At 40.7% G+C, this 26,943-nt stretch overlaps 18 non-coding genes across 18 annotated transcripts; all 18 read right to left on the bottom strand.

Moving 5' to 3' along the window:
- Positions 1-30: 30 nt before the first annotated feature.
- Positions 31-112, bottom strand: TRNAS-UGA (transfer RNA serine (anticodon UGA)). The gene has a single exon. It is a non-coding gene; the product is annotated as a tRNA-Ser (tRNA).
- Positions 113-1,616: 1,504 nt separating this feature from the next.
- Positions 1,617-1,698, bottom strand: TRNAS-UGA (transfer RNA serine (anticodon UGA)). The gene has a single exon. It is a non-coding gene; the product is annotated as a tRNA-Ser (tRNA).
- A 770-nt stretch (positions 1,699-2,468) lies between these two features.
- Positions 2,469-2,540, bottom strand: TRNAQ-CUG (transfer RNA glutamine (anticodon CUG)). The gene has a single exon. It is a non-coding gene; the product is annotated as a tRNA-Gln (tRNA).
- A 663-nt stretch (positions 2,541-3,203) lies between these two features.
- Positions 3,204-3,285, bottom strand: TRNAS-UGA (transfer RNA serine (anticodon UGA)). Its single transcript has one exon. It is a non-coding gene; the product is annotated as a tRNA-Ser (tRNA).
- Positions 3,286-4,055: 770 nt separating this feature from the next.
- TRNAQ-CUG (transfer RNA glutamine (anticodon CUG)) lies at positions 4,056-4,127 on the bottom strand. Its single transcript has one exon. It is a non-coding gene; the product is annotated as a tRNA-Gln (tRNA).
- Positions 4,128-4,790: 663 nt separating this feature from the next.
- On the bottom strand, positions 4,791-4,872 carry TRNAS-UGA (transfer RNA serine (anticodon UGA)). The gene has a single exon. It is a non-coding gene; the product is annotated as a tRNA-Ser (tRNA).
- A 768-nt stretch (positions 4,873-5,640) lies between these two features.
- TRNAQ-CUG (transfer RNA glutamine (anticodon CUG)) lies at positions 5,641-5,712 on the bottom strand. Its single transcript has one exon. It is a non-coding gene; the product is annotated as a tRNA-Gln (tRNA).
- Positions 5,713-10,393: 4,681 nt separating this feature from the next.
- TRNAS-UGA (transfer RNA serine (anticodon UGA)) lies at positions 10,394-10,475 on the bottom strand. Its single transcript has one exon. It is a non-coding gene; the product is annotated as a tRNA-Ser (tRNA).
- Positions 10,476-11,243: 768 nt separating this feature from the next.
- Positions 11,244-11,315, bottom strand: TRNAQ-CUG (transfer RNA glutamine (anticodon CUG)). Its single transcript has one exon. It is a non-coding gene; the product is annotated as a tRNA-Gln (tRNA).
- Positions 11,316-11,978: 663 nt separating this feature from the next.
- TRNAS-UGA (transfer RNA serine (anticodon UGA)) lies at positions 11,979-12,060 on the bottom strand. The gene has a single exon. It is a non-coding gene; the product is annotated as a tRNA-Ser (tRNA).
- A 768-nt stretch (positions 12,061-12,828) lies between these two features.
- On the bottom strand, positions 12,829-12,900 carry TRNAQ-CUG (transfer RNA glutamine (anticodon CUG)). Its single transcript has one exon. It is a non-coding gene; the product is annotated as a tRNA-Gln (tRNA).
- Positions 12,901-13,563: 663 nt separating this feature from the next.
- TRNAS-UGA (transfer RNA serine (anticodon UGA)) lies at positions 13,564-13,637 on the bottom strand. The gene has a single exon. It is a non-coding gene; the product is annotated as a tRNA-Ser (tRNA).
- Positions 13,638-14,405: 768 nt separating this feature from the next.
- On the bottom strand, positions 14,406-14,477 carry TRNAQ-CUG (transfer RNA glutamine (anticodon CUG)). Its single transcript has one exon. It is a non-coding gene; the product is annotated as a tRNA-Gln (tRNA).
- Positions 14,478-15,140: 663 nt separating this feature from the next.
- On the bottom strand, positions 15,141-15,222 carry TRNAS-UGA (transfer RNA serine (anticodon UGA)). The gene has a single exon. It is a non-coding gene; the product is annotated as a tRNA-Ser (tRNA).
- A 6,406-nt stretch (positions 15,223-21,628) lies between these two features.
- TRNAQ-CUG (transfer RNA glutamine (anticodon CUG)) lies at positions 21,629-21,700 on the bottom strand. The gene has a single exon. It is a non-coding gene; the product is annotated as a tRNA-Gln (tRNA).
- A 663-nt stretch (positions 21,701-22,363) lies between these two features.
- TRNAS-UGA (transfer RNA serine (anticodon UGA)) lies at positions 22,364-22,445 on the bottom strand. The gene has a single exon. It is a non-coding gene; the product is annotated as a tRNA-Ser (tRNA).
- Positions 22,446-24,769: 2,324 nt separating this feature from the next.
- TRNAS-UGA (transfer RNA serine (anticodon UGA)) lies at positions 24,770-24,851 on the bottom strand. The gene has a single exon. It is a non-coding gene; the product is annotated as a tRNA-Ser (tRNA).
- Positions 24,852-25,619: 768 nt separating this feature from the next.
- On the bottom strand, positions 25,620-25,691 carry TRNAQ-CUG (transfer RNA glutamine (anticodon CUG)). The gene has a single exon. It is a non-coding gene; the product is annotated as a tRNA-Gln (tRNA).
- Positions 25,692-26,943: the final 1,252 nt, after the last annotated feature.

Below are 26,943 nucleotides of genomic sequence, written 5' to 3'. Positions count from 1 at the left end.
TAATCAGTCAAAAAGATTTAGGAACATATACGTAGTCGGCAGGATTTGAACCTGCGCGGGGGAACCACGATGGATTTCAAGTCCATCGCCTTAACCACTCGGCCACGACTACTCAGACATTAACATTTGATGAGATTCACACACCTTTTCTTATAGCACCATGATCAAGATCAGTGATTATCCCTCTAGAAAATATCTCAGAAAATAGAAACAAAATTCTAGGTCCCAGTAAAAATGTAAAAATCTGATTTCGAGTCATCATCAATGGGAACCATGTACAGTTTAAGACTTTGACCTCTTCATAAGGTGGATATGGAGTGGGTCCATTCCAAAAACATCCTGAAAATTACTCTGAAAATGCTGAAAACACTGAATAAATTCATTTCCATGTAAAAAAAGACTTGCTGTTCATATGATCGGGCTTTTGGCGTCTTTTAACCACATCAAGTTTCCAAAAATTCCAAGCGGTTAACTGAAATAAGCATATCTATCTTCTGGTATTTTTCATTTAGAAGTGCTCCATACTTATAATACAAGTCAATGGCTAGGTTAGAAACACTCCTTAAAGGTTCCTAAGTGACTTTTGGTGCATTTTGTGAGCTGCAAAGCAAAGCCTCAAAAACAGACTCAAAAGATGCCCAAAACAATTTTTAGAAAAACACCACCAAAAATGGTGGTGTTTTAAGTTTCATTAACCCTGCTTCATAGGTAGCTTTGGCCACAGAACTCACAGTGATCACTCCATGTATGCTTGGAACATTGAAATCTTTTTTTGGCTTTTGGTATGTTGATTTTAACTTTCTCTTTTTATGTTATACCTTGGGAACAGGAGAACACAGTGTCAGTGGCAAAAAATTGAAACATGTGTACGAAAAACTGCCCATGTTCCACTGAGATTTGAACTCAGATCGCTGGATTCAGAGTCCAGAGTGCTAACCATTACACCATGGAACCACACACAAAAAAGACTTGGCTGCAGTTTTGTGTTCTGGAAAGCACAATTGAACTCATGAATCATGGTGAAAACAGGCTCTAAAGCTGTAGTGCAAATCTACAATTAATACACAATGGTAAGTTAATATCTCCTAAACTTTTATTCCACAAGTGTGCCAAGGGTTCCACGATATCTCAGCAAGGACTGTTTTAAATGTTGATAAAAGTGACTAGTAAAAAGAGTGCTAGATCTGTTACTTGGAAAAAGAGCAAGAAAAAAATTAATTGCAAAACGTATACTGTTAGAAAGCTGTTCATCCAGAAGTCGCTAAAAAATTTTCATTGTGTGGTAAAAGGTTTCATCCAAGAGATAATTCAAGGTTGTTGCAAATCAAAGTGCATGTCCCAGTACATCTGCCACAACAATGGTCTGTGGCCGCTAGACAAAAGCGGGAGAAGCACCACTTACCTGGTGCCACAATCACGGTGCTTCTTTTGATTAGCGGCATGATGCACATGAGATGCAGTGCCAGATCGGCTTATGGAATGTACATCCAAAAATCTAATCAGTCTGATTCTTGAAAACCGTTCCAGAGTTTGCATATCACTGTCATGGCGGTAGACAAAGAAACGCGCAAATTAATCTACTCAGGTAATCAGTCAAAAAGCTTTAGGAATATATACGTAGTCGGCAGGATTTGAACCTGCGCGGGGAAACCCCAATGGATTTCAAGTCCATCGCCTTAACCACTCGGCCACGACTACTCAGACATTAATATTTGATGAGATTCACACACCTTTTCTTATAGCACCATGATCAAGATCAGTGATTATCCCTCTGGAAAATATCTCAGTAAATAGAAACAAAATTCTAGGTCCCAGTAAAAATGTAAAAATCTGATTTCGAGTCATCATCAATGGGAACCATGTACAGTTTAAGACTTTGACCTCTTCATAAGGTGGATATGGAGTGGGTCCATTCCAAAAACATCCTGAAAATTACTCTGAAAATGCTGAAAACACTGAATAAATTCATTTCCATGTAAAAAAAGACTTGCTGTTCATATGATCGGGCTTTTGGCGTCTTTTAACCACATCAAGTTTCCAAAAATTCCAAGCGGTTAACTGAAATAAGCATATCTATCTTCTGGTATTTTTCATTTAGAAGTGCTCCATACTTATAATACAAGTCAATGGCTAGGTTAGAAACACTCCTTAAAGGTTCCTAAGTGACTTTTGGTGCATTTTGTGAGCTGCAAAGCAAAGCCTCAAAAACAGACTCAAAAGATGCCCAAAACAATTTTTAGAAAAACACCACCAAAAATGGTGGTGTTTTAAGTTTCATTAACCCTGCTTCATAGGTAGCTTTGGCCACAGAACTCACAGTGATCACTCCATGTATGCTTGGAACATTGAAATCTTTTTTTGGCTTTTGGTATGTTGATTTTAACTTTCTCTTTTTATGTTATACCTTGGGAACAGGAGAACACAGTGTCAGTGGCAAAAAATTGAAACATGTGTACGAAAAACTGCCCAGGTTCCACTGAGATTTGAACTCAGATAGCTGGATTCAGAGTCCAGAGTGCTAACCATTACACCATGGAACCACACACAGAAAATACTTGGCTGCAGTTTTGTGTTCTGGAAAGCACAATTGAATTCATGAATCATGGTGAAAACAGGCTCTAAAGCTGTAGTGCAAATCTACAATTAATACACAATGGTAAATTAATATCTTCTAAACTTTTATTCCACAAGTGTGCCAAGGGTTCCACGATATCTCAGCAAGGACAGTTTTAAATGTTGATAAAAAGTGACTAGTAAAAAGAGTGCTAGATCTGTTACTTGGAAAAAGAGCAAGAAAAAAGTTATTTGCAAAACTTATACTGTTAGAATGCTGTTCATCCAGAAGTCGCTAAAAATGTTTCATTGTGTGGTAAAAGGTTTCATCCAAGAGATAATTCAAGGTTGTTGCAAATCAAAGTGCATGTCCCAGTACATCTGCCACAACAATGGTCTGTGGCCGCTAGACAAAAGCGGGAGAAGCACCACTTACCTGGTGCCACACTCACGGTGCTTCTTTTGATTAGCAGCATGATGCACATGAGATGCAGCACCAGATTGGCTTATGGAATGTACATCCAAAAATGTAATCAGTCTGATTCTTGAAAACCGTTCCAGAGTTTGCATATCACTGTCATGGGGGTAGACAAGGAAACGCGCAAATTAATCTACTCAGGTAATCAGTCAAAAAGCTTTAGGAACATATACGTAGTCAGCTTGATTTGAACCTGCGCGGGGAAACCCCAATGGATTTCAAGTCCATCGCCTTAACCACTCGGCCACGACTACTCAGACATTAACATTTGTTGAGATTCACACACCTTTTCTTATAGCACCATGATCAAGATCAGTGATTATCCCTCTGGAAAATATCTCAGAAAATAGAAACAAAATTCTAGGTCCCAGTAAAAATGTAAAAATCTGATTTCGAGTCATCATCAATGGGAACCATGTACAGTTTAAGACTTTGACCTCTTCATAAGGTGGATATGGAGTGGGTCCATTCCAAAAACATCCTGAAAATTACTCTGAAAATGCTGAAAACACTGAACAAATTCATTTCCATGTAAAAAAAGACTTGCTGTTCATATGATCGGGCTTTTGGCGTCTTTTAACCACATCAAGTTTCCAAAAATTCCAAGCGGTTAACTGAAATAAGCATATCTATCTTCTGGTATTTTTCATTTAGAAGTGCTCCATACTTATAATACAAGTCAATGGCTAGGTTAGAAACACTCCTTAAAGGTTCCTAAGTGACTTTTGGTGCATTTTGTGAGCTGCAAAGCAAAGCCTCAAAAACAGACTCAAAAGATGCCCAAAACAATTTTTAGAAAAACACCACCAAAAATGGTGGTGTTTTAAGTTTCATTAACCCTGCTTCATAGGTAGCTTTGGCCACAGAACTCACAGTGATCACTCCATGTATGCTTGGAATATTGAAATCTTTTTTTGGCTTTTGGTATGTTAATTTTAACTTTCTCTTTTTATGTTATACCTTGGGAACAGGAGAACACAGTGTCAGTGGCAAAAAATTGAAACATGTGTACGAAAAACTGGCCAGGTTCCACTGAGATTTGAACTCAGATCGCTGGATTCAGAGTCCAGAGTGCTAACCATTACACCATGGAACCACACACAAAAAAAACTTGGCTGCAGTTTTGTGTTCTGGAAAGCACAATTGAATTCATGAATCATGGTGAAAACAGGCTCTAAAGCTGTAGTGCAAATCTACAATTAATACACAATGGTAAATTAATATCTTCTAAACTTTTATTCCACAAGTGTGCCAAGGGTTCCACGATATCTCAGCAAGGACAGTTTTAAATGTTGATAAAAAGTGACTAGTAAAAAGAGTGCTAGATCTGTTACTTGGAAAAAGAGCAAGAAAAAAGTTATTTGCAAAACTTATACTGTTAGAAAGCTGTTCATCCAGAAGTCGCTAAAAATGTTTCATTGTGTGGTAAAAGGTTTCATCCAAGAGATAATTCAAGGTTGTTGCAAATCAAAGTGCATGTCCCAGTACATCTGCCACAACAATGGTCTGTGGCCGCTAGACAAAAGCGGGAGAAGCACCACTTACCTGGTGCCACACTCACGGTGCTTCTTTTGATTAGCGGCATGATGCACATGAGATGCAGCACCAGATCGGCTTATGGAATGTACATCCAAAAATGTAATCAGTCTGATTCTTGAAAACCGTTCCAGAGTTTGCATATCACTGTCATGGGGGTAGACAAGGAAACGCGCAAATTAATCTACTCAGGTAATCAGTCAAAAAGCTTTAGGAACACATACGTAGTCGGCAGGATTTGAACCTGCGCGGGGAAACCCCAATGGATTTCAAGTCCATCGCCTTAACCACTCGGCCACGACTACTCAGACATTTACATTTGATGAGATTCACACACCTTTTCTTATAGCACCATGATCAAGATCAGTGATTATCCCTCTGGAAAATATCTCAGTAAATAGAAACAAAATTCTAGGTCCCAGGAAAAATGTAAAAATCAGATTTCGAGTCATCATCAATGGGAACCATGTACAGTTTAAGACTTTGACCTCTTCATAAGGTGGATATGGAGTGGGTCCATTCCAAAAACATCCTGAAAATTACTCTGAAAATGCTGAAAACACTGAACAAATTCATTTCCATGTAAAAAAAGACTTGCTGTTCATATGATCGGGCTTTTGGCATCTTTTAACCTCATCAAGTTTCCAAAAATTCCAAGCGGTTAACTGAAATAAGCATATCTATCTTCTGGTATTTTTCATTTAGAAGGGCTCCATACTTATAATACAAGTCAATGGCTAGGTTAGAAACACTCCTTAATGGTTCCTAAGTGACTTTTGGTGCATTTTGGGAGCTGCAAAGAAAAGCCTCAAAAACAGACTCAAAAGATGCCCAAAACAATTTTTAGAAAAACACCACCAAAAATGGTGGTGTTTTAAGTTTCATTAATCCTGTTTCATAGGTAGCTTTGGCCACAGAACTCACAGTGATCACTCCATGTATGCTTGGAACATTGAAATCTTTTTTTGGCTTTTGGTATGTTGATTTTAACTTTCTCTTTTTATGTTAAACCTTGGGCACAGGAGAACACAGTGTCAGTGGAAAAATTGAAACATGTGTACGAAAAACTGCCTAGGTTCCACTGAGATTTGAACTCAGATCGCTGGATTCAGAGTCCAGAGTGATAACCATTACACCATGGAACCACACATTAAAAAAACTTGGCTGCAGTTTTGTGTTCTGGAAAGCACAATTGAACTCATGAATCATTGTGAAAACAGGCTCTAAAGCTGTAGTGCAAATCTACAATTAATACACAATGGTAAATTAATATCTCCTAAACTTTTATTCCACAAGTGTGCCAAGGGTTCCACGATATCTCAGCAAGGACAGTTTTAAATGTTGATAAAAAGTGACTAGTAAAGAGAGTGCTAGATCTGTTACTTGGAAAAAGAGCAAGAAAAAAATTAATTGCAAAACTTATACTGTTAGAAAGCTGTTCATCCAGAAGTCGCTAAATATTTTTCATTGTGTGGTAAAAGGTTTCATCCAAGAGATAATTCAAGGTTGTTGCAAATCAAAGTGCATGTCCCAGTACATCTGCCACAACAATGGTCTGTGGCCGCTAGACAAAAGCGGGAGAAGCACCACTTACCTGGTGCCACACTCACGGTGCTTCTTTTGATTAGCGGCATGATGCACATGAGATGCAGCGCCAGATCGGCTTATGGAATGTACATCCAAAAATCTAATCAGTCTGATTCTTGAACACCGGTCCAGAGTTTGCATATCACTGTCATGGGGGTAGACAAGGAAACGCGCAAATTAATCTACTCAGGTAATCAGTCAAAAAGCTTTAGGAACATATACATAGTCGGCAGGATTTGATCCTGCACGGGGAAACCCTAACGGATCTCAAGTCCATCGCCTTAACCACTCGGCCACGACTACTCAGACATTAACATTTGATGAGATTCACACACCTTTTCTGATAGCACCATGATCAAGATCAGTGATTATCCCTCTGGAAAATATCTCAGAAAATAGAAACAAAATTCTAGGTCCCAGTAAAAATGTAAAAATCTGATTTCAAGTCATCATCAATGGGAACCATGTACAGTTTAAGACTTTGACCTCTTCATAAGGTGGATATGGCGTGGGTCCATTCCAAAAACATCCTGAAAATTACTCTGAAAATGCTGAAAACACTAAACATAGTAACATAGTAACATAGTAACATAGTTAGTAAGGCCGAAAAAAGACATTTGTCCATCCAGTTCAGCCTATATTCCATCATAATAAATCCCCAGATCTATGTCCTTCTACAGAACCTAATAATTGTATGATACAATATTGTTCTGCTCCAGGAAGACATCCAGGCCTCTCTTGAACCCCTCGACTGAGTTCGCCATCACCACCTCCTCAGGCAAGCAATTCCAGATTCTCACTGCCCTAACAGTAAAGAATCCTCTTCTATGTTGGTGGAAAAACCTTCTCTCCTCCAGACGCAAAGAATGCCCCCTTGTGCCCGTCACCTTCCTTGGTATAAACAGATCCTCAGCGAGATATTTGTATTGTCCCCTTATATACTTATACATGGTTATTAGATCGCCCCTCAGTCGTCTTTTTTCTAGACTAAATAATCCTAATTTTGCTAATCTATCTGGGTATTGTAGTTCTCCCATCCCCTTTATTAATTTTGTTGCCCTCCTTTGTACTCTCTCTAGTTCCATTATATCCTTCATGAGCACCGGTGCCCAAAACTGGACACAGTACTCCATGTGCGGTCTAACTAGGGATTTGTACAGAGGCAGTATAATGCTCTCATCATGTGTATCCAGACCTCTTTTAATGCACCCCATGATCCTGTTTGCCTTGGCAGCTGCTGCCTGGCACTGGCTGCTCCAGGTAAGTTTATCATTAACTAGGATCCCCAAGTCCTTCTCCCTGTCAGATTTACCCAGTGGTTTCCCATTCAGTGTGTAATGGTGATATTGATTCCTTCTTCCCATGTGTATAACCTTACATTTATCATTGTTAAACCTTATCTGCCACCTTTCAGCCCAAGTTTCCAACTTATCCAGATCCGTCTGTAGCAGAATACTATCTTCTCTTGTATTAACTGCTTTACATAGTTTTGTATCATCTGCAAATATCGATATTTTACTGTGTAAACCTTCTACCAGATCATTAATGAATATGTTGAAGAGAACAGGTCCCAATACTGACCCCTGCGGTACCCCACTGGTCACAGCGACCCAGTTAGAGACTATACCATTTATAACCACCCTCTGCTTTCTATCACTAAGCCAGTTACTAACCCATTTACACACATTTTCCCCCAGACCAAGCATTCTCATTTTGTGTACCAACCTCTTGTGCGGCACGGTATCAAACGCTTTGGAAAAATCGAGATATACCACGTCCAATGACTCACCGTGGTCCAGCCTATAGCTTACCTCTTCATAAAAACTGATTAGATTGGTTTGACAGGAGCGATTTCTCATAAACCCATGCTGATATGGAGTTAAACAGTTATTCTCATTGAGCTAATCCAGAATAACATCCCTCAGAAACCCTTCAAATATTTTACCAACAATAGAGGTTAGACTTACTGGCCTATAATTTCCAGGTTCACTTTTAGAGCCCATTTTGAATATTGGCACCACATTTGCTATGCGCCAGTCCTGCGGAACAGATCCTGTCGCTATAGAGTCCCTAAAAATAAGAAATAATGGTTTATCTATTACATTACTTAGTTCCCTTAGTACTCGTGGGTGTATGCCATCCGGACCCGGAGATTTATCTATTTTAATCTTATTTAGCCGATTTCGCACCTCTTCTTGGGTTAGATTGGTGACCCTTAATATAGGGTTTTCATTGTTTCTTGGGATTTCACCTAGCATTTCATTTTCCACCGTGAATACCGTGGAGAAGAAGGTGTTTAATATGTTAGCTTTTTCCTCGTCATCTACAACCATTCTTTCCTCACTATTTTTTAAGGGGCCTACATTTTCAGTTTTTATTCTTTTTTACTATTGATATAGTTGAAGAACAGTTTGGGATTAGTTTTACTCTCCTTAGCAATGTGCTTCTCTGTTTCCTTTTTGGCAGCTTTAATTAGTTTTTTAGATAAAGTATTTTTCTCCCTATAGTTTTTTAGAGCTTCAATGGTGCCATCCTGCTTTAGTAGTGCAAATGCTTTCTTTTTACTGTTAATTGCCTGTCTTACTTCTTTGTTTAGCCACATTGGGTTTTTCCTATTTCTAGTCCTTTTATTCCCACAAGGTATAAACCGCTTACACTGCATATTTAGGATGTTCTTAAACATTTCCCATTTATTATCTGTATTCTTATTTCTGAGGATATTGTCCCAGTCTACCAGATTAAGGGCATCTCTAAGCTGGTCAAACTTTGCCTTCCTAAAGTTCAATGTTTTTGTGACTCCCTGACAAGTCCCCCTAGTGAAAGACAGCTGAAACTGTACAATATTGTCCCAGTACAATAGGTCCCAGTAAAAATCTGATTTCGAGTCATCATCAATGGGAACCATGTACAGTTTAAGACTTTGACCTCTTCATAAGGTGGATATGGAGTGGGTCCATTCCAAAAACATCCTGAAAATTACTCTGAAAATGCTGAAAACACTGAACAAATTTATTTCCATGTAAAAAAAAGACTTGCTGTTCATATGATCAGGCTTTTGGCGTCTTTTAACCACATCAAGTTTCCAATAATTCCAAGCGGTTAACTGAAATAAGCATATCTATCTTCTGGTATTTTTCATTTAGAAGGGCTCCATACTTATAATACAAGTCAATGGCTAGGTTAGAAACACTCCTTAATGGTTCCTAAGTGACTTTTGGTGCATTTTGTGAGCTGCAAAGAAAAGCCTCAAAAACAGACTCAAAAGATGCCCAAAACAATTTTTAGAAAAACACCACCAAAAATGGTGGTGTTTTAAGTTTCATTAATCCTGCTTCATAGGTAGCTTTGGCCACAGAACTCACATTGATCACTCCATGCTTGGAACATTGAAATCATTTTTTGGCTTTTGGTATGCTGATTTTAACTTTCTCTTTTTATGTTAAACCTTGGGCACAGGAGAACACAGTGTCAGTGGAAAAATTGAAACTTGTACAAAAAACTGCCCAGGTTCCACTGAGTTTTGAACTCAGATCGCTGGATTCAGAGTCCAAAGTGCTAACCATTACACCATGTAACCACACACGAAAAAGACTTGGCTGCAGTTTTGTGTTCTGGAAAGCACAATTGAACTCATGAATCATGGTGAAAACAGGCTCTAAAGCTGTAGTGCAAATCTACAATTAATACACAATGGTAAATTAATATCTCCTAAACTTTTATTCCACAAGTGTGCCAAGGGTTTCACGATATCTCAGCATGGACAGTTTTAAATGTTGATAAAAAGTGACTAGTAAAAGAGTGCTGGATCTGTTACTTGGAAAAAGAGCAAGAAAAAAATTAATTGCAAAACTTATACTGTTAGAAAGCTGTTCATCCAGAAGTCGCTAAAAATTTTTCACTGTGTGGTAAAAGGTTTCATCCAAGAGATAATTCAAGGTTGTTGCAAATCAAAGTGCATGTCCCAGTACATCTGCCACAACAATGGTCTGTGGCCGCTAGACAAAATCGGGAGAAGCACCACTTACCTGGTGCCACACTCACGGTGCTTCTTTTGATTAGCGGCATGATGCACATGAGATGCAGCACCAGATCGGCTTATGGAATGTACATCCAAAAATCTAATCAGTCTGATTCTTGAAAACCGTTCCAGAGTTTGCATATCACTGTCATGGGGGTAGACACGGAAACGCGCAAATTAATCTACTCAGGTAATCAGTCAAGAAGCTTTAGGAATATATACGTAGTCGGCAGGATTTGAACCTGCGCGGGGAAACCCCAATGGATTTCAAGTCCATCGCCTTAACCACTCGGCCACGACTACTCAGACATTAACATTTGATGAGATTCACACACCTTTTCTGAGAGCACCATGATCAAGATCAGTGATTATCCCTCTGGAAAATATCTCAGAAAATAGAAACAAAATTCTAGGTCCCAGTAAAAATGTAAAAATCTGATTTCGAGTCATCATCAATGGGAACCATGTACAGTTTAAGACTTTGACTTCTTCATAAGGTGGATATGGAGTGGGTCCATTCCAAAAACATCCTGAAAATTACTCTGAAAATGCTGAAAACACTGTACAAATTAATTTCCATGTAAAAAAAGACTTGCTGTTCATATGATCGGGCTTTTGGCGTCTTTTAACCACATCAAGTTTCGAAAAATTCCAAGCGGTTAACTGAAATAAGCATATCTATCTTCTGGTATTTTTCATTTAGAAGTGCTCCATACTTATAATACAAGTCAATGGCTAGGTTAGAAACACTCCTTAAAGGTTCCTAAGTGACTTTTGGTGCATTTTGTGAGCTGCAAAGCACAGCCTCAAAAACAGACTCAAAAGATGCCCAAAACAATTTTTAGAAAAACACCACCAAAAACGGTGGCGTTTTAAGTTTCATTAACCCTTCTTCATAGGTAGCTTTGGCCACAGAACTCACAGTGATCACTCCATGTATGCTTGGAACATTGAAATCTTTTTTTGGCTTTTGGTATGTTGATTTTAACTTTCTCTTTTTATGTTAAACCTTGGGAACAGGAGAACACAGTGTCAGTGGAAAAATTGAAACATGTGTACGAAAAACTGCCCAGGTTCCACTGAGATTTGAACTCAGATCACTGGATTCAGAGTCCAGAGTGCTAACCATTACACCATGGAACCACACACAAAATAGACTTGGCTGCAGTTTTGTGTTCTGGAAAGCACAATTGAACTCATGAATCATGGTGAAAACAGGCTCTAAAGCTGTCGTGCAAATCTACAATTAATACACAATGGTAAATTAATATCTCCTAAACTTTTATTCCACAAGTGTGCCAAGGGTTCCACGATATCTCAGCAAGGACAGTTTTAAATGTTGATAAAAAGTGACTAGTAAAAAGAGTGCTAGATCTGTTACTTGGAAAAAGAGCAAGAAAAAAAATATTTGCAAAACTTATACTGTTAGAAAGCTGTTCATCCAGAAGTCACTAAAAATTTTTCATTGTGTGGTAAAAGGTTTCATCCAAGAGATAATTCAAGGTTGTTGCAAATCAAAGTGCATGTCCCAGTACATCTGCCACAACAATGGTCTGTGGCCGCTAGACAAAAGCGGGAGAAGCACCACTTACCTGGTGCCACACTCACGGTGCTTCTTTTGATTAGCGGCATGATGCACATGAGATGCAGCGCCAGATCGGCTTATGGAATGTACATCCAAAAATCTAATCAGTCTGATTCTTGAAAACCGTTCCAGAGTTTGCATATCACTGTCATGGCGGTAGACAAGGAAACGCGCAAATTAATCTACTCAGGTAATCAGTCAAAAAGATTTAGGAACATATACGTAGTCAGCAGGATCTGAACCTGCGCGGGGAAACCCCAATGGATTTCAAGTCCATCGCCTTAACCACTCGGCCACGACTACTCAGACATAAACATTTGATGAGATTCACACACCTTTTCTTATAGCACCATGATCAAGATCAGTGATTATCCCTCTGGAAAATATCTCAGAAAATAGAAACAAAATTCTAGGTCCCAGTAAAAATGTAAAAATCTGATTTCGAGTCATCATCAATGGGAACCATGTACAGTTTAAGACTTTGACCTCTTCATAAGGTGGATATGGAGTGGGTCCATTCCAAAAACATCCTGAAAATTACTCTGAAAATGCTGAAAACACTGAATAAATTCATTTCCATGTAAAAAAAGACTTGCTGTTCATATGATCGGGCTTTTGGCGTCTTTTAACCACATCAAGTTTCCAAAAATTCCAAGCGGTTAACTGAAATAAGCATATCTATCTTCTGGTATTTTTCATTTAGAAGTGCTCCATACCTATAATACAAGTCAATGGCTAGGTTAGAAACACTCCTTAAAGGTTCCTAAGTGACTTTTGTTGCATTTTGTGAGCTGCAAAGCAAAGCCTCAAAAACAGACTCAAAAGATGCCCAAAACAATTTTTAGAAAAACACCACCAAAAATGGTGGTGTTTTAAGTTTCATTAACTCTGCTTCATCGGTAGCTTTGGCCACAGAACTCACAGTGATCACTCCATGTATGCTTGGAACATTGAAATCTTTTGTTGGCTTTTGGTATGTTGATTTTAACTTTCTCTTTTTATGTTAAACCTTGGGAACAGGAGAACACAGTGTCAGTGGAAAAATTGAAACATGTGTACGAAAAACTGGCCAGGTTCCACTGAGATTTGAACTCAGATCGCTGGATTCAGAGTCCAGAGTGCTAACCATTACACCATGGAACCACACACAAAAAAGATTTGGCTGCAGTTTTGTGTTCTGGAAAGCACAATTGAACTCATGAATCATGGTGAAAACAGGCTCTAAAGCTGTAGTGCAAATCTACAATTAATACACAATGGTAAATTAATATCTTCTAAACTTTTATTCCACAAGTGTGCCAAGGGTTTCACGATATTTCAGCAAGGACAGTTTTAAATGTTGATAAAAAGTGACTAGTAAAAAGAGTGCTAGATCTGTTACTTGGAAAAAGAGCAAGAAAAAAATTAATTGCAAAACTTATACTGTTAGAAAGCTGTTCATCCAGAAGTCGCTAAAAATTTTTCACTGTGTGGTAAAAGGTTTCATCCAAGAGATAATTCAAGGTTGTTGCAAATCAAAGTGCATGTCCCAGTACATCTGCCACAACAATGGTCTATGGCCGCTAGACAAAAGCGGGAGAAGCACCACTTACCTGGTGCCACACTCACGGTGCTTCTTTTGATTAGCGGCATGATGCACATGAGATGCAGCGCCAGATCGGCTTATGGAATGTACATCCAAAAATCTAATCAGTCTGATTCTTGAAAACCGTTCCAGAGTTTGCATATCACTGTCATGGCGGTAGACAAGGAAACGCGCAAATTAATCTACTCAGGTAATCAGTCAAAAAGCTTTAGGAATATATACGTAGTCGGCAGAATTTGAACCTGCGCGGAGATGGATTTCAAGTCCATCGCCTTAACCACTCGGCCACGACTACTCAGACATTAACATTTGATGAGATTCACACATCTTTTCTTATAGCACCATGTTCAAGATCAGTGATTATCCCTCTGGAAAATATCTCAGAAAATAGAAACAAAATTCTAGGTCCCAGTAAAAATGTAAAAATCTGATTTCGAGTCATCATCAATGGGAACCATGTACAGTTTAAGACTTTGACCTCTTCATAAGGTGGATATGGAGTGGGTCCATTCCAAAAACATACTGAAAATTACTCTGAAAATGCTGAAAACACTGAACAAATTCATTTCCATGTAAAAAAAGACTTGCTGTTCATATGATCGGGCTTTTGGCGTCTTTTAACCACATCAAGTTTCCAAAAATTCCAAGCGGTTAACTGAAATAAGCATATCTATCTTCTGGTATTTTTCATTTAGAAGTGCTCCATACTTATAATACAAGTCAATGGCTAGGTTAGAAACACTCCTTAAAGGTTCCTAAGTGACTTTTGGTGCATTTTGTGAGCTGCAAAGCAAAGCCTCAAAAACAGACTCAAAAGATGCCCAAAACAATTTTTAGAAAAACACCACCAAAAATGGTGGTGTTTTAAGTTTCATTAACCCTGCTTCATAGGTAGCTTTGGCCACAGAACTCACAGTGATCACTCCATGTATGCTTGGAACATTGAAATCTTTTTTTGGCTTTTGGTATGTTGATTTTAACTTTCTCTTTTTATGTTAAACCTTGGGAACAGGAGAACACAGTGTCAGTGGAAAAATTGAAACATGTGTACGAAAAACTGGCCAGGTTCCACTGAGATTTGAACTCAGATCCCTGGATTCAGAGTCCAGAGTGCTAACCATTACACCATGGAACCACACACAAAAAAGATTTGGCTGCAGTTTTGTGTTCTGGAAAGCACAATTGAACTCATGAATCATGGTGAAAACAGGCTCTAAAGCTGTAGTGCAAATCTACAATTAATACACAATGGTTAATTAATATCTTCTAAACTTTTATTCCACAAGTGTGCCAAGGGTTCCACGATATCTCAGCAAGGACAGTTTTAAATGTTGATAAAAAGTGACTAGTAAAAAGAGTGCTAGATCTGTTACTTGGAAAAAGAGCAAGAAAAAAATTAATTGCAAAACTTATACTGTTAGAAAGCTGTTCATCCAGAAGTCGCTAAAAATTTTTCACTGTGTGGTAAAAGGTTTCATCCAAGAGATAATTCAAGGTTGTTGCAAATCAAAGTGCATGTCCCAGTACATCTGCCACAACAATGGTCTATGGCCGCTAGACAAAAGCGGGAGAAGCACCACTTACCTGGTGCCACACTCACGGTGCTTCTTTTGATTAGCGGCATGATGCACATGAGATGCAGCGCCAGATCGGCTTATGGAATGTACATCCAAAAATCTAATCAGTCTGATTCTTGAAAACCGTTCCAGAGTTTGCATATCACTGTCATGGGGGTAGACAAGGAAACGCGCAAATTAATCTACTCAGATAATCAGTCAAAAAGCTTTAGGAACATATACGAAGTCAGCAGGATTTGAACCTGCGCGGGGAAACCCCAATGGACTTCAAGTCCATCGCCTTAACCACTCGGCCACGACTACTCATATATTAACAATTGATGAGATTCACACACCTTTTCTTATAGCACCATGATCAAGATCAGTGATTATCCCTCTGGAAAATATCTCAGAAAATAGAAACAAAATTCTAGGTCCCAGTAAAAATGTAAAAATCTGATTTCGAGTCATCATCAATGGGAACCATGTACAGTTTAAGACTTTGACCTCTTCATAAGGTGGATATGGAGTGGGTCCATTCCAAAAACATCCTGAAAATTACTCTGAAAATGCTGAAAACACTGAACAAATTCATTTCCATGTAAAAAAAGACTTGCTGTTCATATGATCGGGCTTTTGGCGTCTTTTAACCACATCAAGTTTCCAAAAATTCCAAGCGGTTAACTGAAATAAAGCATATCTATCTTCTGGTATTTTTCATTTAGAAGTGCTCCATACTTATAATACAAGTCAATGGCTAGGTTAGAAACACTCCTTAACCCCTTCAAGACCCAGCCTATTTTGACCTTAAAGACCTTGCCGTTTTTTGCAATTCTGACCAGTGTCCCTTTATGAGGTAATAACTCAGGAACGCTTCAACGGATCCTAGCGGTTCTGAGATTGTTTTTTCATGACATATTGGGCTTCATGTTAGTGGTAAATTTAGGTCAATAAATTCTGCATTTATTTGTGATAAACACGGAAATTTGGCGAAAATTTTGAAAATTTCGCAATTTTCACATTTTGAATTTTTATTCTGTTAAACCAGAGAGATATGTGACACAAAATAGTTAATAAATAACATTTCCCACATGTTTACTTTACATCAGCACAATTTTGGAAACAAAATTTTTTTTTGTTAGGAAGTTATAAGGGTTAAAATTTGACCAGCGATTTGTCATTTTTACAACGAAATTTACAAAACCATTTTTTTTAGGGACCACCTCACATTTGAAGTCAGTTTGAGGGGTCTATATGGCTGAAAATACCCAAAAGTGACACCATTCTAAAAACTGCACCCCTCAAGGTACTCAAAACCACATTCAAGAAGTTTATTAACCCTTCAGGTGCTTCACAGCAGCAGAAGCAACATGGAAGGAAAAAATGAACATTTTACTTTTTAGTCACAAAAATTATCTTTTAGCAACAATTTTTTTATTTTCCCAATGGTAAAAGGAGAAACTGAACCACGAAAGTTGTTGTCCAATTTGTCCTGAGTACCCTGATACCTCATATGTGGGGGTAAACCACTGTTTTGGCGCACGGCAGGGCTTGGAAGGGAAGGAGCGCCATTTGACTTTTTGAATCAAAAATTGGCTCCACTCTTTAGCGGACACCATGTCACGTTTGGAGAGCCCCCGTGTGCCTAAAAATTGGAGCTCCCCCACAAGTGACCCCATTTTGGAAACTAGACGCCCCAAGGAACTTATCTAGATGCATAGTGAGCACTTTGAACCCCCAGGTGCTTCACAAATTGATCCGTAAAAATGAAAAAGTACTTTTTTTTCACAAAAAAATTCTTTTAGCCTCAATTTTTTCATTTTCACATGGGCAACAGGATAAAATGGATCATAAAATGTGTTGGGCAATTTCTCCTGAGTACACCAATATCTCACATGTGGAGGTAAACCACTGTTTGGGCACATGGTAAGGCTCGGAAGGGAAGGAGCGCCATTTGACTTTTTGAATGAAAAATTATTTCCATCGTTAGCGGACACCATGTCGCGTTTGGATAGCTCCTGTGTGCCTAAACATTGGCGCTCCCCCACAAGTGACCCCATTTTGGAAACTAGACCCCCCAAGGAACTAATTTAGATGCCTAGTGAGCACTTTAAACCCTCAGGTGCTTCACAAATTGATCTGTAAAAATGAAAAAGTAATTTTTTTTCACAAAAAAATTCTTTTCGCCTCAATTTTTTCATTTTCACATGGGCAGTAGGATAAAATGGATCATAAAATTTGTTGGGCAATTTCTCCCGAGTACACCGATACCTCATATGTGGGGGTAAACCACTGTTTGGGCACTCGGCAGGGCTCGGAAGAGAAGGCGCGCCATTTGACTTTTTGAATGGAAAATTAGCTCCAATTGTTAGCGGACACCATGTCGCGTTTGGAGAGCCCCTGTGTGCCTAAACATTGGAGCTCCCGCACAAGTGACCCCATTTTGGAAACTAGACCCCCCAAGGAACTTATCTAGATGCATATTGAGCACTTTAAACCCCCAGGTGCTTCACAGAAGTTTATAACGCAGAGCCATGAAAATAAAAAATAATTTTTCTTTCCTCAAAAATGATTTTTTAGCCTGGAATTTCCTATTTTGCCAAGGATAATAGGAGAAATTGGACCCCAAATATTGTTGTCCAGTTTGTCCTGAGTACGCTGATACCCCATATGTGGGGGTAAACCACTGTTTGGGCGCACGGCAGGGCTCGGAAGGGATGGCATGCCATTTGGCTTTTTAAATGGAAAATTAGCTCCAATCATTAGCGGACACCATGTCACGTTTGGAGAGCCCCTGTGTGCCTAAACATTGGAGATCCCCCAGAAATGACACGATTTTAGAAACTAGACCCCCAAAGGAACTAATCTAGATGTGTGGTGAGGACTTTGAACCCCCAAGTGTTTCACAGAAGTTTATAACGCAGAGCCATGAAAATAAAAAAAAAAATTATTTTCTCAAAAATGATCTTTTAGCCTGCAATTTTTTATTTTCCCAAGGGTAACAGGAGAAATTTGACCCCAAAAGTTGTTGTCCAGTTTCTCCTGTGTACGCTGATACCCCATATGTGGGGGTAAATCACTGTTTGGGCACATGCCGGGGCTCGGAAGTGAAGTAGTGACGTTTTGAAATGCAGACTTTGATGGAATGCTCTGTGGGCGTCACGTTGCGTTTGCAGAGCCCCTGATGTGGCTTAACAGTAGAAACCCCCCACAAGTGACCCCATTTTGGAAACTAGACCCCCAAAGGAACTTATCTAGATGTGTGGTGAGCACTTTGAACCCCCAAGTGCTTCATAGAAGTTTATAATGCAGAGCCGTGAAAATAATAAATACGTTTTCTTTCCTCAAAAATAATTATTTAGCCCAGAATTTTTTAATTTTCCCAAGGGTAACAGGAGAAATTTGACCCCAATATTTGTTGTCCAGTTTCTCCTGAGTACGGTGATACCCCATATGTGGGGGTAAACTACTGTTTGGGCACATGCCGGGGCTTGGAATTGAAGTAGTGACGTTTTGAAATGCAGACTTTGATGGAATGCTCTGCGGGCGTCACGTTGCGTTTGCAGAGCCCCTGATGTGCCTAAACAGTAGAAACCCCCCACAAGTGACCCCATTTTGGAAACTAGACCCTGAAAGGAACTTATCTAGATGTGTGGTGAGCACTTTGAACCCCCAAGTGCTTCATAGAAGTTTATAATGCAGAGCCGTGAAAATAATAAATACGTTTTCTTTCCTCAAAAATAATTATTTAGCCCAGAATTTTTTATTTTCCCAAGGGTTACAGGAGAAATTGGACCCCAAAAGTTGTTGTCCAGTTTCTCCTGAGTACGCTGATACCCCATATGTGGGGGTAAACCACTGTTTGGGCACACGTCGGGGCTCAGAAGGGAAGTAGTGACTTTTGAAATGCAGACTTTGATGGAATGGTCTGCGGGTGTCACGTTGCGTTTGCAGAGCCCCTGGTGTGCCTAAACAGTAGAAACCCCCCACAAGTGACCCCATTTTAGAAACTAGACCCCCCAAGGAACTTATCTAGATATGTGGTGAGCACTTTGAACCCCCAAGTGCTTCACAGACGTTTACAACGCAGAGCCGTGAAAATAAAAAATCATTTTTCTTTCCTCAAAAATTATGTTTTAGCAAGCATTTTTTTAGATTCACAAGGGTAACAGGAGAAATTGGACCCCAGTAATTGTTGCGCAGTTTGTCCTGAGTATGCTGGTACCCCATATGTGGGGGTAAACCACTGTTTGGGCACACGTCAGGGCTCGGAAGTGAGGGAGCACCATTTGACTTTTTGAATACGAGATTGGCTGGAATCAATGGTGGCGCCATGTTGCGTTTGGAGACCCCTGATGTGCCTAAACAGTGGTAACCCCTCAATTCTAACTCCAACACTAACCCTAACACACCCCTAACCCTAATCCCAACTGTAGCCATAATCCTAATCACAACCCTAACCCCAACACACCCCTAACCACAACACTAACCTCAACACACCCCTAACCCTAACCACAACCCTAATTCCAACCCTAACCCTAAGGCTATGTGCCCACGTTGCGGATTCGTGTGAGATATTTCCGCACCATTTTTTAAAAATCTGCGGGTAAAAGGCACTGTGTTTTACCTGCGGATTTTCCACGGATTTCCAGTGTTTTTTGTGCGGATTTCACCTGCGGATTCCTATTGAGGAACAGGTGTAAAACGCTGCAGAATCCGCACAAAGAATTGACATGCTGCGGAAAATACAACGCAGCGTTCCCGCGCGGTATTTTCCGCACCATGGGCACAGCGGATTTGGTTTTTCATATGTTTACATGGTACTGTAAACCTGATGGAACACTGCTGCGAATCCGCAGCCAAATCCGCACCGTGTGCACATAGCCTAATTCTAAAGGTATGTGCACACGCTGCGGAAAACGCTGCGGATCCGCAGCAGTTTCCCATGAGTTTACAGTTCAATGTAAACCTATGGGAAACAAAAATCGCTGTACACATGCTGCGGAAAAACTGCACGGAAACGCAGCGGTTTACATTCCGCAGCATGTCACTTCTTTGTGCGGATTCCGCAGCGGTTTTACAACTGCTCCAATAGAAAATCGCAATTGTAAAACCGCAGTGAAATGCGCAGAAAAAAACGCGGTAAATCCGCCATAAATCCGCAGCGGTTTAGCACTGCGGATTTATCAAATCCGCAGCGGAAAAATCCGCAGAGGACCAGAATACGTGTGCACATTCCTAACCCTAACCCTAGCCCTAACCCTACCCCTACCCCTAACCCTACCCCTAACCCTAACCCTACCCCTACCCCTAACCCTAACCCTAGCCCTAACCCTACCCCTACCCCTAACCCTACCCCTAACCCTACCCCTAACCCTACCCCTACCCCTAACCCTAGCCCTACCCCTAACCCTAACCCTACCCCTAACCCTACCCCTAGCCCTACCCCTAACCCTACCCCTAGCCCTACCCCTAACCCTAACCCTACCCCTAACCCTATTCTAACATTAGTGGAAAAAAAAAATTTCTTTATTTTTTTATTGTCCCTACCTATGGGGGTGACAAAGGGGGGGGGGTCATGTATTATTTTTTTTATTTTGATCACTGAGATAGATTATATCTCAGTGATCAAAATGCACTTTGGAACGAATCTGCCGGCCGGCAGATTCGGCGGGCGCACTGCGCATGCGCCCGCCATTTTGGAAGATGGCGGCGCCCGGGAGAAGATGGACGGGACCACGGCTGGATCGGTAAGTATGATAGGGTGGGGGGGACCACGGGGGGGGGATCGGAGCACGGGGGGGGAATCGGAGCGCGGGAGGGGTGGAACGGAGCGCGGGGGGCGTGGAACGGAGCACGGGGGGGCTGGAATGGAGCACGGGGGGGTGGAACGGAGCACGGGGGGGTGGATCGGAGTGCAGGGGGGGTGATTGGAGCACGGGGGGGTGATTGGAGCACGGGGGGAGCGGACACGAGCACGGGGGGGAGCGGAGCACAGGGCGGAGGGGAGCCGGAGCAGTGTACCGGCCAGATCGGGGGGGTGGGGGGGCGATCGGAGGGGTGGGGTGGGGGCACACTAGTATTTCCAGCCATGGCCGATGATATTTCAGCATCGGCCATGGCTGGATTGTAATATTTCACCCGTTATAATGGGTGAAATATTACAAATCGCTCTGATTGGCAGTTTCACTTTCAACAGCCAATCAGAGCGATCGTAGCCACGAGGGGGTGAAGCCACCCCCCCTGGGCTAAACTACCACTCCCCCTGTCCCTGCAGATCGGGTGAAATGGGAGTTAACCCTTTCACCCGATCTGCAGGGACGCGATCTTTCCATGACGCCGCATAGGCGTCATGGGTCGGAATGGCACCGACTTTCATGACGCCTACGTGGCGTCATGGGTCGGGAAGGGGTTAAAGGTTCCTAAGTGACTTTTGGTGCATTTTGTGAGCTGCAAAGCAAAGCCTCAAAAACAGACTCAAAAGATGCCCAAAACAATTTTTAGAAAAACACCACCAAAAATGGTGGTGTTTTAAGTTTCATTAACCCTGCTTCATAGGTAGCTTTGGCCACAGAACTCACAGTGATCACTCCATGTATGCTTGAAACATTGAAATCTTTTTTTGGCTTTTGGTATGTTGATTTTAACTTTCTCTTTTTATGTTAAACCTTGGGAACAGGAGAACACAGTGTCAGTGGAAAAATTGAAACATGTGTACGAAAAACTGCCCAGGTTCCACTGAGATTTGAACTCAGATCGCTGGATTCAGAGTCCAGAGTGCTAACCATTACACCATGGAACCACACACAAAAAAGACTTGGCTGCAGTTTTGTGTTCTGGAAAGCACAATTGAACTCATGAATCATGGTGAAAACAGGCTCTAAAGCTGTAGTGCAAATCTACAATTAATACACAATGGTAAATTAATATCTCCTAAACTTTTATTCCACAAGTGTGCCAAGGGTTCCAAGATATCTCAGCAAGGACAGTTTTAAATGTTGATAAAAAGTGACTAGTAAAAAGAGTGCTAGATCTGTTACTTGGAAAAAGAGCAAGAAAAAAATTATTTGCAAAACTTATACTGTTAGAAAGCTGTTCATCCAGAAGTCACTAAAAATTTTTCATTGTGTGGTAAAAGGTTTCATCCAAGAGATAATTCAAGGTTGTTGCAAATCAAAGTGCATGTCCCAGTACATCTGCCACAACAATGGTCTGTCTCCGCTAGACAAAAGCGGGAGAAGCACCACTTACCTGGTGCCACACTCACGGTGCTTCTTTTGATTAGCGGCATGATGCACATGAGATGCAGCGCCAGATCGGCTTATGGAATGTACATCCAAAAATCTAATCAGTCTGATTCTTGAAAACCGTTCCAGAGTTTGCATATCACTGTCATGGGGGTAGACAAGGAAACGCGCAAATTAATCTACTCAGGTAATCAGTTAAAAAGCTTTAGGAACATATACGTAGTCAGCAGGATTTGAACCTGCGTGGGGAAACCCCAATGGATTTCAAGTCCATCGCCTTAACCACTCGGCCACGACTACTCAGACATTAACATTTGATGAGATTCACACACCTTTTCTTATAGCACCATGATCAAGATCAGTGATTATCCCTCTGGAAAATATCTCAGAAAATAGAAACAAAATTCTAGGTCCCAGTAAAAATGTAAAAATCTGATTTCGAGTCATCATCAATGGGAACCATGTACAGTTTAAGACTTTGACCTCTTCATAAGGTGGATATGGAGTGGGTCCATTCCAAAAACCTCCTGAAAATTACTCTGAAAATGCTGAAAACACTGAACAAATTTATTTCCATGTAAAAAAATACTTGCGGTTCATATGATCGGGCTTTTGGCGTCTTTTACCACATCAAGTTTCAAAAATTCCAAGCGGTTAACTGAAATAAGCATATCTATCTTCTGGTATTTTTCATTTAGAAGTGCTCCATACTTATAATACAAGTCAATGTCTAGGTTAGAAACACTCCTTAAAGGTTCCTAAGTGACTTTTGGTGCATTTTGTGAGCTGCAAAGCAAAGCCTCAAAAACAGACTCAAAAGATGCCCAAAACAATTTTTAGAAAAACACCACCAAAAATGGTGGTGTTTTAAGTTTCATTAACCCTTCTTCATAGGTAGCTTTGGCCACAGAACTCACAGTGATCACTCCATGTATGCTTGGAACATTGAAATCTTTTTTTGGCTTTTGGTATGTTGATTTTAACTTTCTCTTTTTATGTTAAAGGGAACCTGTCACCCCGTTTTTTGAGATTGAGCTATAAATACTGTTAAATAGGGCCTGCGCTGTGTGTTCCTATAGTGTATGTAGTGTACCCCGATTCCCCATGTATGCTGAGAAATAACTTACCAAAGTCGCCGTTTTCGCCTGTCAATCAGGCTGGTCAGGTCGGGAGGGCGTGGTGACATCGCTGGTTCTTCCTCAGCTTTACGTTGGTGGCGTAGTGACGTAGTGGTGAAGACACAGCGCGCGATCTGCGCTGTCATCCCTTTCGTCGGTGGGGGCGGCCATCTTCCTGGGGCCGCGCGTGCGCAGATCGAGTGCTCTGCTGCACGGGGCTTCAGGAAAATTGCCGCGGGATGCCGCGCGTGCGCATTAGAGATCGCGGCGGCCATTTTCCCAAAGCCGAGTTTGCATCTCGGCTTTGGGAAAATGGCCGCCGCGATCTCTAATGCGCACGCGCGGCATCCCGCGGCCATTTTCCTGAAGCCCCGTGCAGCAGAGCACTCGATCTGCGCACGCGCGGCCCCAGGAAGATGGCCGCCCCCACCGACGAAAGGGATGACAGCGCAGATCGCGCGCTGTGTCTTCACCACTACGCCACTACGCCACCAACGTAAAGCTGAGGAAGAACCAGCGATGTCACCACACCCTCCCGACCTGACCAGCCTGATTGACAGGCGAAAACGGCGACTTTGGTAAGTTATTTCTCAGCATACATGGGGAATCGGGGTACACTACATACACTATAGGAACACACAGCGCAGGCCCTATTTAACAGTATTTATAGCTCAATCTCAAAAAACGGGGTGACAGGTTCCCTTTAAACCTTGGGAACAGGAGAACACAGTGTCAGTGGAAAAATTGAAACATGTGTACGAAAAACTGCCCAGGTTCCACTGAGATTTGAACTCAGATCGCTGGATTTAGAGTCCAGAGTGCTAACCATTACACCATGGAACCACACACAAAAATGACTTGGCTGCAGTTTTGTGTTCTGGAAAGCACAATTGAACTCATGAATCATGGTGAAAACAGGCTCTAAAGCTGTAGTGCAAATCTACAATTAATACACAATGGTAAATTAATATCTCCTAAACTTTTATTCCACAAGTGTGCCAAGGGTTCCACGATATCTCAGCAAGTACAGTTTTAAATGTTGATAAAAAGTGACTAGTAAAAAGAGTGCTAGATCTGTTACTTGGAAAAAGAGCAAGAAAAAAATTAATTGCAAAACTTATACTGTTAGAAAGCTGTTCATCCAGAAGTCGCTAAATATTTTTCATTGTGTGGTAAAAGGTTTCATCCAAGAGATAATTCAAGGTTGTTGCAAATCAAAGTGCATGTCCCAGTACATCTGCCACAACAACGGTCTGTGGCCGCTAGACAAAAGCGGGAGAAGCACCACTTACCTGGTGCCACACTCACGGTGCTTCTTTTGATTAGCGGCATGATGCACATGAGATGCAGCACCAGATCGGCTTATGGAATGTACATCCAAAAATCTAATCAGTCTGATTCTTGAAAACCGATCCAGAGTTTGCATATCACTGTCATGGGGGTAGACACGGAAACGCGCAAATTAATCTACTCAGGTAATCAGTCAAAAAGCTTTAGGAACATATACGTAGTCAGCAGGATTTGAACCTGCGCGGGGAAACCCCAATGGATTTCAAGTCCATCGCCTTAACCACTCGGCCACGACTACTCAGACATTAACATTTGATGAGATTCACACACCTTTTCTTATAGCACCATGATCAAGATCAGTGATTATCCCTCTGGAAAATATCTCAGAAAATAGAAACAAAATTCTAGGTCCCAGTAAAAATGTAAAAATCTGATTTCGAGTCATCATCAATGGGAACCATGTACAGTTTAAGACTTTGACCTCTTCATAAGGTGGATATGGAGTGGGTCCATTCCAAAAACATCCTGAAAATTACTCTGAAAATGCTGAAAACACTGAACAAATTCATTTCCATGTAAAAAAAGACTTGCTGTTCATATGATCGGGCTTTTAGCGTCTTTTAACCACATCAAGTTTCCAAAAATTCCAAGCGGTTAACTGAAATAAGCATATCTATCTTCTGGTATTTTTCATTTAGAAGTGCTCCATACTTATAATACAAGTCAATGGCTAGGTTAGAAACACTCCTTAAAGGTTCCTAAGTGACTTTTGGTGCATTTTGTGAGCTGCAAAGCAAAGCCTCAAAAACAGACTCAAAAGATGCCCAAAACAATTTTTAGAAAAACACCACCAAAAAAGGTGGTGTTTTAAGTTTCATTAACCCTGCTTCATAGGTAGCTTTGGCCACAGAACTCACAGTGATCACTCCATGTATGCTTGGAACATTGAAATCTTTTTTTGGCTTTTGGTATGTTGATTTTAACTTTCTCTTTTTATGTTAAACCTTGGGAACAGGAGAACACAGTGTCAGTGGAAAAATTGAAACATGTGTACGAAAAACTGCCCAGGTTCCACTGAGATTTGAACTCAGATCGCTGGATTCAGAGTCCAGAGTGCTAACCATTACACCATGGAACCACACACAAAAAAGACTTGGCTGCAGTTTTGTGTTCTGGAAAGCACAATTGAACTCATGAATCATGGTGAAAACAGGCTCTAAAGCTGTAGGGCAAATCTACAATTAATACACAATGGTAAATTAATATCTCCTAAACTTTTATTCCACAAGAGTGCCAAGGGTTCCACGATATCTCAGCATGGATAGTTTTAAATGTTGATAAAAAGTGACTAGTAAAAGAGTGCTGGATCTGTTACTTGGAAAAAGAGCAAGAAAAAAATTAATTGCAAAACTTATACTGTTAGAAAGCTGTTCATCCAGAAGTCGCTAAAAATTTTTCACTGTGTGGTAAAAGGTTTCATCCAAGAGATAATTCAAGGTTGTTGCAAATCAAAGTGCATGTCCCCGTACATCTGCCACAACAATGGTCTGTGGCCGCTAGACAAAAGCGGGAGAAGCACCACTTACCTGGTGCCACACTCACGGTGCTTCTTTTGATTAGCGGCATGATGCACATGAGATGCAGCACCAGATCGGCTTATGGAATGTACATCCAAAAATCTAATCAGTCTGATTCTTGAAAACGGTTCCAGAGTTTGCATATCACTGTCATGGGGGTAGACAAGGAATCGCGGGAAACTTAATCTACTCAGGTAATCAGTCAAAAAGCTTTAGGAACATATACATAGTCAGCTTGATTTGAACCTGCGCGGGGAAACCCCAATGGATTTCAAGTCCATCGCCTTAACCACTCGGCCACGACTACTCAGACATTAACATTTGATGAGATTCACACACCTTTTCTTATAGCACCATGATCAAGATCAGTGATTATCCCTCTGGAAAATATCTCAGAAAATAGAAACAAAATTCTAGGTCCCAGTAAAAATGTAAAAATCTGATTTCGAGTCATCATCAATGGGAACCATGTACAGTTTAAGACTTTGACCTCTTCATAAGGTGGATATGGAGTGGGTCCATTCCAAAAACATCCTGAAAATTACTCTGAAAATGCTGAAAACACTGAACAAATTCATTTCCATGTAAAAAAAGACTTGCTGTTCATATGATCGGGCTTTTGGCGTCTTTTAACCACATCAAGTTTCCAAAAATTCCAAGCGGTTAACTGAAATAAGCATATCTATCTTCTGGTATTTTTCATTTAGAAGTGCTCCATACTTATAATACAAGTCAATGGCTAGGTTAGAAACACTCCTTAAAGGTTCCTAAGTGACTTTTGGTGCATTTTGTGAGCTGCAAAGCAAAGCCTCA

Source organism: Ranitomeya imitator, chromosome 9 (assembly GCF_032444005.1).
Source record: "Ranitomeya imitator isolate aRanImi1 chromosome 9, aRanImi1.pri, whole genome shotgun sequence".
NCBI lineage: Eukaryota > Metazoa > Chordata > Amphibia > Anura > Dendrobatidae > Ranitomeya > Ranitomeya imitator.
Note: the sequence above shows the minus strand (reverse complement) of the source record. Positions and strands in the feature narration are given on the sequence as shown.